Source organism: Centroberyx affinis, unplaced genomic scaffold (genome assembly GCF_046629955.1).
Source record: "Centroberyx affinis isolate AG114_WGS23_722 - 3 ecotype Tasmania unplaced genomic scaffold, CSIRO-AGI_Caff_v1 ptg001148l_1, whole genome shotgun sequence".
Taxonomy (NCBI): domain Eukaryota; kingdom Metazoa; phylum Chordata; class Actinopteri; order Beryciformes; family Berycidae; genus Centroberyx; species Centroberyx affinis.
In genome coordinates, this window is record NW_027279682.1 from 37968 (window position 1) to 48505 (window position 10538).

Below are 10538 nucleotides of genomic sequence, written 5' to 3' on the forward strand. Positions count from 1 at the left end.
GTTTTTACCGTACAACTGACTTCGGTCGGAAAGACCCGCTCAACTTCAACTATCCTGATGTGTAATATTTTAGTGCTTTACAGAAATGGTGACCGGCTTTTGAAATCCAATACTCGACTGTTTCTTTTCGTTGTTCTCTGTCCTACATGGAACATAAGAAACCATCATCTGCCGCAGTTAAAAGTCAGCTTCAGTAATCTATGTGAAGAAAACAACAATGCCAAATCTGCAGGAGAGAGACTGCAAGAAACGACTTGGCTGAGGTTGGGACCCAGGGCTCGGACGGTGGGTGTTTGGGTGCATCCTTGGGACCTCAGTCAGCGGGCGGTGCCGCAGCTCTCAAGCTCTCCTCCAGTGGGTGCTTGTATCTCTCACCTTCACTAAGATGCCTGCCACCTCCACAGGCTATCTGACAGAAATGCGCAGCGACACTTTCTTGCCTTTGTTTTCTATTTTAAAGAAAAAGACGATAATTCCTATTATTGTTGTTATTATGAAGAATGACGCTTTGTTTGTTCTTTCTCTCTTGGAGGAAAATGTCTTAAAACTCACTGAACGGTGATCGGAACAAAACGAAAAATCCATGATGCTTTTGACTTGACAGTGAGACAGAATGTGTGGGATGGGAAGGAAAGCATTGTTGGTCTATCAATCCCCATGTGCACAGGCTTTCGCTCTGCCGTTGCAATCTGTAGGCAACTGATGGATGGAAAAAAAAATAGGAATCGTACAAAACTCTGACAAAAGGGATTTGTATTTTTGGCCTGGCATGAAAGCGGAGAGAAAGGCCTTCTGTTATTCATTCTGCTCTTTCTGCCCCTTGCGATCCAATCCAGCTGAAAAACAAAACCTTGGCATGACCCTCCATGGCCTCCATACTACCGAAGCCAGCCAAGCAGGCGGAGAGGCTCTCTAGAAACTGGAAACCTGTTGTTTTTTTGGCTTTGTGTTGATTCTGGAAGTCATCCTGGAGCGCTATCACGGACTCTGGGGTCTCGCCTTCCTGGTGGGGCTGCAGGGAGGGGAGGGAGACGAAAGAGTCGGTCGGCTGTTCACCTGGGACTAAACACACCAGCCGACCTGTGTGTGGCGGTGCAGAATGGACACGGTCACTTCAGCCTGGTCAAACTTGCCTGTTTCGTATCCATTGTCTGCACTGACTTTTTTCAATGTTATCTGTGCTTTTTATTCTACAGACAAAAAACGCTGAAAAAAAAGAATACAAAGGAAAAAAAACTCTCATAAAAAGACTCAAAAAATAATACACAAAAACAAATCTGTCTCGCTCTACACATTGCATACAGAACAGGCACACATACACCATAAACATGCAGCGCACACACACTCACACACATACACATACACACACACACACACGCACACACACACAGCAGTTTCTTTGCTCATGGTTCCTCTTTTGAGATAAGACTAAAAAGATTTAGGAAAATAATTATCAAACTAATGCACAGAGTTGGAAAACAAAACACTGCATGACAGGCTTTACACACACACACACACACACACACATACATACACATACACGCTTGCACACACACACACACACCATGTACACACACAAATACACACATACACACACACTTTCTGGAATTATATGTTCTGCTCCCAAATCTTTTTTCACAGTAGGAATTTAGCAACTGTTGTTTAGTAGAAGACTATCTTAGCTCTCAGCTGGAGGTAACGAACTAACAAAATCCTTTGAAGTGAGAAATGAGCTCGTTCTCAGTTCAAACAATCACCCACATATCCATGAGGCCTGTTTCCCTTGCTGGATGGTTACAATCAACTGCAGGAAAAAAAAACCTTGCCTTGCAATCAGGGCATTACCAATACCACCACCTCTACCACTGCTACTACCACCACCGCCTCTCCATCCACCCACCACCATCTATATCCCCCTTAGCGCTCACAAACAGGCTTACGCTCACTGCTTGTGATTGGCGAGACTGGGTGAGAACAGAGGGTACAGGGTTCCTGAAGCTGGCAGGGGCTTTTTAGATTCCAGCGTGTTCCGGCATGTTCAGTCGACATGCCAGTCAGCCATGCCAGCCTTCATTAGGTGAACGCAAAGCATTCCCCTTCGGGGGGGTTTATGGTGCAGCTCAGAACAATCAATACCAAAAACCTCCAGCGTGGAACTGCCCTTTAGCCACGGGCAGGGTCTCCTTGGTCAGGAAAGATCGGTGGGAGACCGCCTCCATATGAGGCTTATGTATCCAGCGGCAGCTTTCTTTCAACAAACACAAACTCTCTCTCTGCTAAATGCAATGTAAAACAACCCAAGATTAAGACAAATCCAGTGTTTCACTTTTGATTTGGTTTATTTCTTTGTCGGTTCCCATTTGTTTTTGCAAAAGCTATAACGATGGTTATTTTTCTTCTGCTTGGATGATGCTCAAAGTCATGCCAAAATGTTGAGAAATGCAAGGGGATGTAGAACGAGCCCTCCTATACAGTACGTACAATCATAGAGGATGGGGATTGTAGCACTTTTGTGAGGTTTTTGATGGGGTGTGTGTGTACGTGTGTGTGTCCCCAGAAGGCACATTGTGAGGGAAGCAGTGATTCAGCAAAGTGGTAATAACTGTTTTTCAACTGCTGACCATGTGTGAAACCGTATGGGAGAAAGTACTGTATGTCGGTTGATCCATTTGCTGTTAGAATGAGTTTTTAATTGAAGCAATGGCTTACAATGTTTTCTTTTGGTTTGGTTTTGACTCTTCCTTTACATCTACAACACTCCATTCATTTGGGGCAGTCATGGAGCTCAATGACTTAGGTCAAATTAAAGAGACGCAAACTCATGTGCCACGCACTTCATAGACTCCAGTTGGAATGTACAAAATGAATGAAGCCACAGCATTCTCTATTTAATAGGAAGTCATGTCAGACTAGTCTAGATTCACTGCAGTACACTCTAAAAAAGAACGTATGTATGTCGGGTTTGGGACAACATACATATGTGATACTTTTCAACAGAACATATGTTAATAACAGCATAACAGAGTGAGTATGTCTTGTTGTCTCTAGGTTGTATTGAGAAGTTATACTTGTGTCTTGTCCCAAACTAGACATATACATGTGCTGAAAATGACATATCCTTTTTTTTAGAGTGTAAAAATGTACTGGCTAGCACACATTCAAATATAACCCATAGTTTCTCTCCCCTTCCATTGGAATCCCCTTCGACAACGTCTGACAGATCTCAGACTCACTTAAAATGGAAATTCACATTTCACTCCCATGGCATTCTTCTCTCTCAAAAGTAGGTTTGCTGTCATGGCGTTGCTCTGGGTCCCCTGTAGTCTCTCAGGCTCTACCAGGCCAGCTAGCTGGTGTCCCACAGCTCTGATTAGCATTAGCACTCCAGGGTCCTCTTTGGAGCTCCAGACTCTACAGGTGCCGCTCCGCTAATGAGATAGCTATGGGTCGCAGGGAAACCGAGTGGTCTGGAGAAAAAACAACAGGGACTTGGAGCCGGACTGGTTCCAATGGCCCTCACCCAGTGGGCGAATCTGTTATAGAACAAACAGAAGATCCCATTAGCATAAAGAAACGCCAGGAGAGAGATGGATACATATATATTTATTTATGAAAGAAACTGAACTTAAAAGAGATATTTTGATGAAAGGATAAAAAATAATTTACTCCCATGAATATCCAAATAATGAAATTAGCCCTTCCATTTTATTTCACGGATTACAGATAAAAAAAAATTACCATTAATCTGAAAAGTCCCTAAAGCTTTTTAATGCAGTCTGTGCCCCCCAACCCCATCCTATTCCACTTCCCGCACACTGAAAGTGCCATTCTTATTTCCCTCCATCCCTCCGTCCTCACCCCATCTCTCTCTCTCCGCAGCAGTTGTCCATGCACAATCAACTGCAGGAATGCTGAATGCACACTTATACATTTTGCCCAAAGATTTGCAGATTTGCAAGTTAACTGCTGTGAATATTAGAGATATAGAGGAAGAACCAGAGAGGCAGAGAAGCAGAAAAGGAGTGATGGATGGAAGGTAGGAAAGGAATTGTTTTATACCTGATCGCCCCATTAAATCTTAATTATGTTACTTGCCCCAACCCAATCTTAACACTTCATAACATTGCAGTCTCTCGTCTACTGTCAACTGCAGCCTAACCCATGGTTGTTCACGGTTGTAAAATAATGGTCTCATGGTCTTTTAGGGTGCCCAGTATAGTGGGGGCTAGCAGCTTACAAAGACTGAAGTAGCTTTAGTTTAAGTTAGCTTCTTAGCACATTGCAAGTAGTTCTGTGAAGTCTCATATTTCAAAGTCAGAGGTGGACCGGAGTCTTTTTGAAATGTTAGTTAAACTGTTGACTATGGAAACCCAAGAAGAGTGTAAGACTACCCACTCAAAACCTTTACACTATAACACCAAGTCCAAACAACTTCAGCATTCCCATACATCAGATGGTTAGAGTTCAGAACAATAGATCCTCCTGAGACTCACAAACCCAAATGATGATGTCTGCCCCGCCTTTGGGACTTTCTAAGACATTGTCTTGGACCAGTGGCAGTTGTTTGGAGGTAGTATATGGGAGGACCAGGCTTCAGTTTCCTCAGGTTTCCACCATATCACCCTGAAGAAGGATTGTCACTTCTGGCAGCTTTGTAAATAGCTTGGCTACTTCAGTGAGATCTTGCATACAGACAACTCTCTGTGGAATTAAATGGGAACAGTTTTGTGGAAAAGCAGCAGCACTGTCTTCTGCCAGTGTCTCTTCAAGAATCTCAGACATTTCAATGTTTCTAGATCTGCTTTAGTTCTCTCAAACATTTCACTACATGAACGTACTTAGCTATTGCACTCTCCATGTGTGCGCACTGCTTGCATAGTCTGTCGGAGCACTCAAATATCCACTAAACATTTTGTTACACTTCCAGGATGCACTTTGGCACCAAGAACCAAGGCATTTAGGTCGTCAGATCAGTCTGGCATATCAACTTGATTAAACCTCCAATGAAATGCCTTTGACTCAACTTTATTTTGGGGGAATATATCGTACTTCACAAAATAACATTCAGTCATGTTGTGATTTGGTTGAACTTTCCTGGTATCAACGGCATCCTGGAGTGACTGTCTATATCTACTGTGTGTGTCCATGCTTGATGTGTCAGTATATAAGAGATTCACAAATCTCTACCCCCTCTCCCTGTGTCTGTATCTTACACCTCACCCCACTGTACCCCCTCCACCCAAACCCCGACCCATAGAGCTCTTTTGGGCCAAACATGCTCTTAGTCTTTAGATAACCAACTACTGGGATTTTTTCTCAAGAGCTATGCAGATCAGAGATATTGGGAATTGGGAGTTCCAGGCGGTACTTTTGTACTACATTCATTAATGATCAGAAGTCCTGACCAGGCAGCACCATGCGGTGTGACTGTAATAACTATCCTCAGTGAATATGGATCTGAGTCAAGCATTCCACCCAACCAGCTAAATGTCCTTGGTCAGTAGAGCTTTTTTCACTTGACCCATCCCTGCAGGTGCTTTCCTATTCCTACCAGTTCACCTGGTCCGTTAATCCCAATGCCTATAGTCTACTCCAGCCTCTGCAGTAGTGATCCTAAAAGATTATAAATTACTACACTGACCTTTTGGCAGTTCGGTCCATTGGTCTCCTTACCCAATATTTGATGGGAGGATTGGCACCAAAATCATGTCTATGGTCTATGGTCTCTGGTAGAAAGCTCTGTCCAGTTCGCATGCTAACACTTTAGCATACAGTATGTAAGCAATTAGCATTATCCAGAGTTTTAGTAATCTTAAATTGGTATTGTTTTTTGGTCTCGATCTTCTTCATTAGTGAAGTCAGTTATGAATCGATAGTGCAAAAACTTCAGCTGTCTCTCTGAAGTCTCGTGGGAAAAGAGATCTTCTGCGATTGAAAGTGCATTCTCTTTCTCAAGTTTTATGTCTATTTTACCAATCCCGTAAACAAGCCTGGCAGGTTTAGACGTGTGTCATTAAAAGTAACTAACAATCCAGTCTTAGAGCTGCTACAAGTTCTCATTTTCTCACTTTTAGCATAATGCTACTTCGCCTACGATTACTTAACACACTGTATGCTAAAGCGTACAGAGCTATCTACCAGAGACACACAGATGATTTTGGTGTCAATCCTGTTGGGTTAAAACACATATTGGGTGAGGTGACCAATGAGCCACACTGCCAAAAAGTCAGTGTAGTCCTTTAATCAAAGCTGTAGTTTGCACCTTCATTTGTGTGTACTAGGTGCATTCAAACCTTAACTTTTAAGGGATCGCAGCACTACATGTTCTTGGATGGAATACAATAGGTAGAAGACAAGGAGAAGTAAGGAGATACCGTTTCACTATCGCAACATCTCTGTCATCCATTCTACAGGGGCTCTGTAATGCTGATACCTTTCATATTGTCCCTCCTAACATACCTTCACTCCACATTTCTCCCTCACTCACCCACCTTCCTCTCCTGTCATTGTCACAGTCACTTCTGTTGAGTTTCTCTGTTTTGGGTTCTCTCGTTCTTTTACTTCCTATTTTTTGCTGTACAAAGTGTTTAAAATATTATTATTTGTATTATATGATGTTAGTATGGTAATGTTCTTTATTAAGGAAGAAGAAAAATTTATTTTTGTTACTGGTCTGTTTCATAATTCTTTTTTAAATTGGTATTGTAAGATATCTATGCAAGAACTGTTAAGTGGAGCATTTTTATTTAAGAATGTAATATGTGTAATAAATGGTAGAATCTGGTCGCTGCTGTCTTGCATTTTGTTTTGTCAGAAAATTAATGGCCAATGACCAAGAGGCTCTGGAGACTGAGACGCAGGACTGCAGGGTCCTGCCTCATTGAACCCTTTCAGGATCCTTCACACACTTTGGACAAGGCTTTCTGAGAACTCACATTATAACCTTCCTGAAAATGACTGATACAGCCCCTGTATGGGCCCTTAAATGACTTCCATTGTGCCGCATGGTAGCACATTATTTCTGGATAATGGCCAGTTAAGGCAGATGGAGAAATATGGTTCAGCCGCTGGCGAGAGTGCAGCCGCGACGAGAACCACCATCACATAACTACAACAAAAGGGTTTATACTCTCAACATTGGTGGCAATTTAGGTCTTTATTACAAATTAAAACAATCTCATGAATATCTATAGCTCTCCCCTGCCTCCAAATGGCTTCTGCAGGGCTGCTGCAACGTCTTTAATTAGTGCCATTACTAACTTGTCAATGACTGAGCTGTCATACATACCAACCCATGCCCATGACACCCAGATTAAAAGAGGTAATCAAATAACTAATGGCTAATTAGGGAGCAATTAAGCGGAAGAAAAGGAGGCCATATACAGCATATCTGCACTGTGTGAGAGAGAAAAATTTGTCCACTCACTCAGTAATTGCTGATTAACTAATTGAAATGGACCAACTGACCAAACTGTGATTGTCTTTCTCTGCGAGCGTAGGCATAAAGACGAGATATTTATACCTCTGATTTAAACCCTTAACTGCCCGCCTCGCTTTCCTGTAAAGAAAGTCATTACATTACTTTTCTGTTTCCAGATATGCCTGTATTTCCTTTGCTTACAGAGCACATATGACACGGGGCACTGGATGAAGACATTGCAGCAGAACTTCGCCGACACAGAGGATTATTATCGTCCAGCGAAAGAGCTTCTCAGTATTGCGCTGTGTTGGCTGGAAAATGGGAATTCACAATGCTGATTAGTTGGGACATTTCCAACTTTTGCAAGCTTATTCAGTTCTTGTTAGAGGTAAAGAAGGAAGAGGATTGAGCTGTTTCTAGTCTTATTCAGCAGCATAAGTGTGTTGTGTTAGTAAGTGTTTTATGGAAACAGCAACCATCAGCTTTCCTTAACAGCAGAAATAAACAGAAATGTGGTGAATTGCCCCTTAGCATATTCTATGCTTATCTCCCAGAAGGGCCATGTCAGCTAATCTGACTGACCCTCGCACCCCACTGTCCACCCACTGCCCAATATTATGCTGCCTTGTAATATATGGGGGAAAAACAGCAACAAAGGAATTGCCACGCCATGATATTGACCAGCAGATTATTAGCAACATCTGTCCTCACTTCCCTCTGGCTTTAACAGTGCAATAATAGCGCTAAGATTAGTCATTTGATTGAAACATAATGTTGGCCTAACCCTTGCCAGGTGGTGGCTGATTTAAAAAAAACATCATGACAGGAGGATGATAATGTTCTAAGGAAGCTACACAGGTCTGTGTTGCTATGGCCAAGTTAACACTGTTGCTTTTCCTGTAGGAATAGTGCTGCTCCAACCACAATTTGTGCAATGTGCACTTTGTTCCCATAACAACAGACGCTCTAATCATCCAGAGATGATGTCCAGCATTTTGTTTCCATGGGAAAATAGACATTGGTTCCATACACCAATAATAAATACATGCATGTATGTAGCATGCAGCACCAGTTTGGGTTTCACGTATGTAGTGTGCACTGGTTTGTTTCTGTGCACTTTGTTTGACCAATGAAAGACTGTTTGCGCTGACTTTGGCCATGGAGACAGATGAGCCAATCAGATGTCTATGAAGCGTGAAATCCCACCTCTTCTTCATTGTGATTGGTCGGCCATGTAGACTACTCCAAAAAGTTGAACTTCTCTCAACTTTGCAAAGCACTCCACTCTTCCTAAAAAGGAGCCAGGTGCAGTACTTAATTCTGAAGCAGATGCTCCCCATTGACTTTAATGTAAAAAAGGTGGGGCAGTTTGAAAAAGTGGAACACTGTTAACATGCGGCAGGAAGGCCAAGTTAGCTAGCGGTTGTTGTTGCTGCTGTTTTCCCTTGTGTTGGTGCTAGAAACATTCCCAGAGCTCCTCCCACAGACACAACCAGCAGAACCAGAAAGCGAACAGTCTGCTCTGAAGCTAAAGGAATTCCCCTATGGGAGGACTGCAGAATATATGAGGTCTGCACACAATTCCTAACACTTAGGGAGAATAAGAATTAATGGCGCGAGAGGTGTTCGTATGGTTTACGCCTACAAAGCCGATTCATCATCAGCCATGGAAAATGTTTAGTCATTTTTATGTTTCTTTAGTGGGGACTCAGCTATCAATTTCGGCTGTATAAGCATGCTGCAGTCGGCCTCCAGGTGTTTCTAACTGCACTGTAGAAACACCAGCTGAGGACTCTGACGCACTCTACCAGATACATTGATCTAACATTGATCTCTCTCTCTCTCTCTCTCTCTCTCACACACACACACACACAAACACACACACACACACGCGCACACACAGAGCCATCCTGTTTTAAGAGTGAACAGATCCCATGAGACAGTAGTCATATTTTGCTAACCCACTAGCTGCTTGTCTCTCTAAATATTATTCCAGCGGCGAAGCTTTGCAGCTTCCTTGCTTCCAAAATTAGAGTCACAATGAGAAGGAATCTGCATGGAGTAACATTTACTAGAGTGGGGGGGGGGGGTTATTTGTGGCCTGACACAGGAAGTGGCTCTGTGGTCATAGGAAATGGAGGGAAATGTGCGTTTTGACAAAATAAGGCTCTCAAGGCTTGTTTGGTTTCAGTGAGTGCACCAACACCAACTTGTGAGCCATTTTCAGTAACTTCATTATTCCATTTACTGACCACCAGCTGTTAGAAACAAGAGAACATGGATGGGAATACATTTATGGCAAGTTACACCCCCAACCTACTGTATATCCCATAAAGTATAGAAAAGGAACTTGCATTCAGTTTTTTAACACATCAGTATTTGAACATACATGTGATACATTGCTGAATACTGGACAAATTGTCAGATGGGTGGAGAAATTAATATACAGTATCTGAGTGCTTACTTGGTTGTTTGTGCTGTAATATGGTCAGGCAGAGGAGGCACTCAGGCACACACACACAGGCCAAAACTTCCTCCAAAGAATGGCAGGATGTTGGGTATTGATCCCACTGCAGCAGATTATGTAGTAAACACCATCTGGACTAGATACACATTCATGCACATACAATCAACAATCACATCTTTATTTGCAGAGTACAATAAATGTACAGGAATTTGTTTTGGTGACGGTGGTGCAGACACATATAACATATAACAACTTACACATACACAAACACACACACACACACACACACACAAATAGATACACACATACACCTACTGTGCAGCTTAATGGACTGTAATTACCATTGTTAAATCTGGCACTATCTATCACATCAGCCATCAATAAATGTGAGCTGTCATACACATAAAAAAAAGGGTTCTTCGGGGGTTCTTTGGTTCAGGTAGTTAAAAAATGCCTGATTTGTTAAAATATAAAAACTGGAAAATCAGAATAAATAATACTGCTGGGAGTAGAGAATTTCTATATATAATATTATTAAATGGTTCTTTATAGCGCCAGAAAGGCTGTTCTATGTAGAACCATTTGAACCTGTTGCTATAGAGAACCTTTCTAAAAGGGTTCTTTACAGCACCAGTCAGGTTTCTGCTGTGG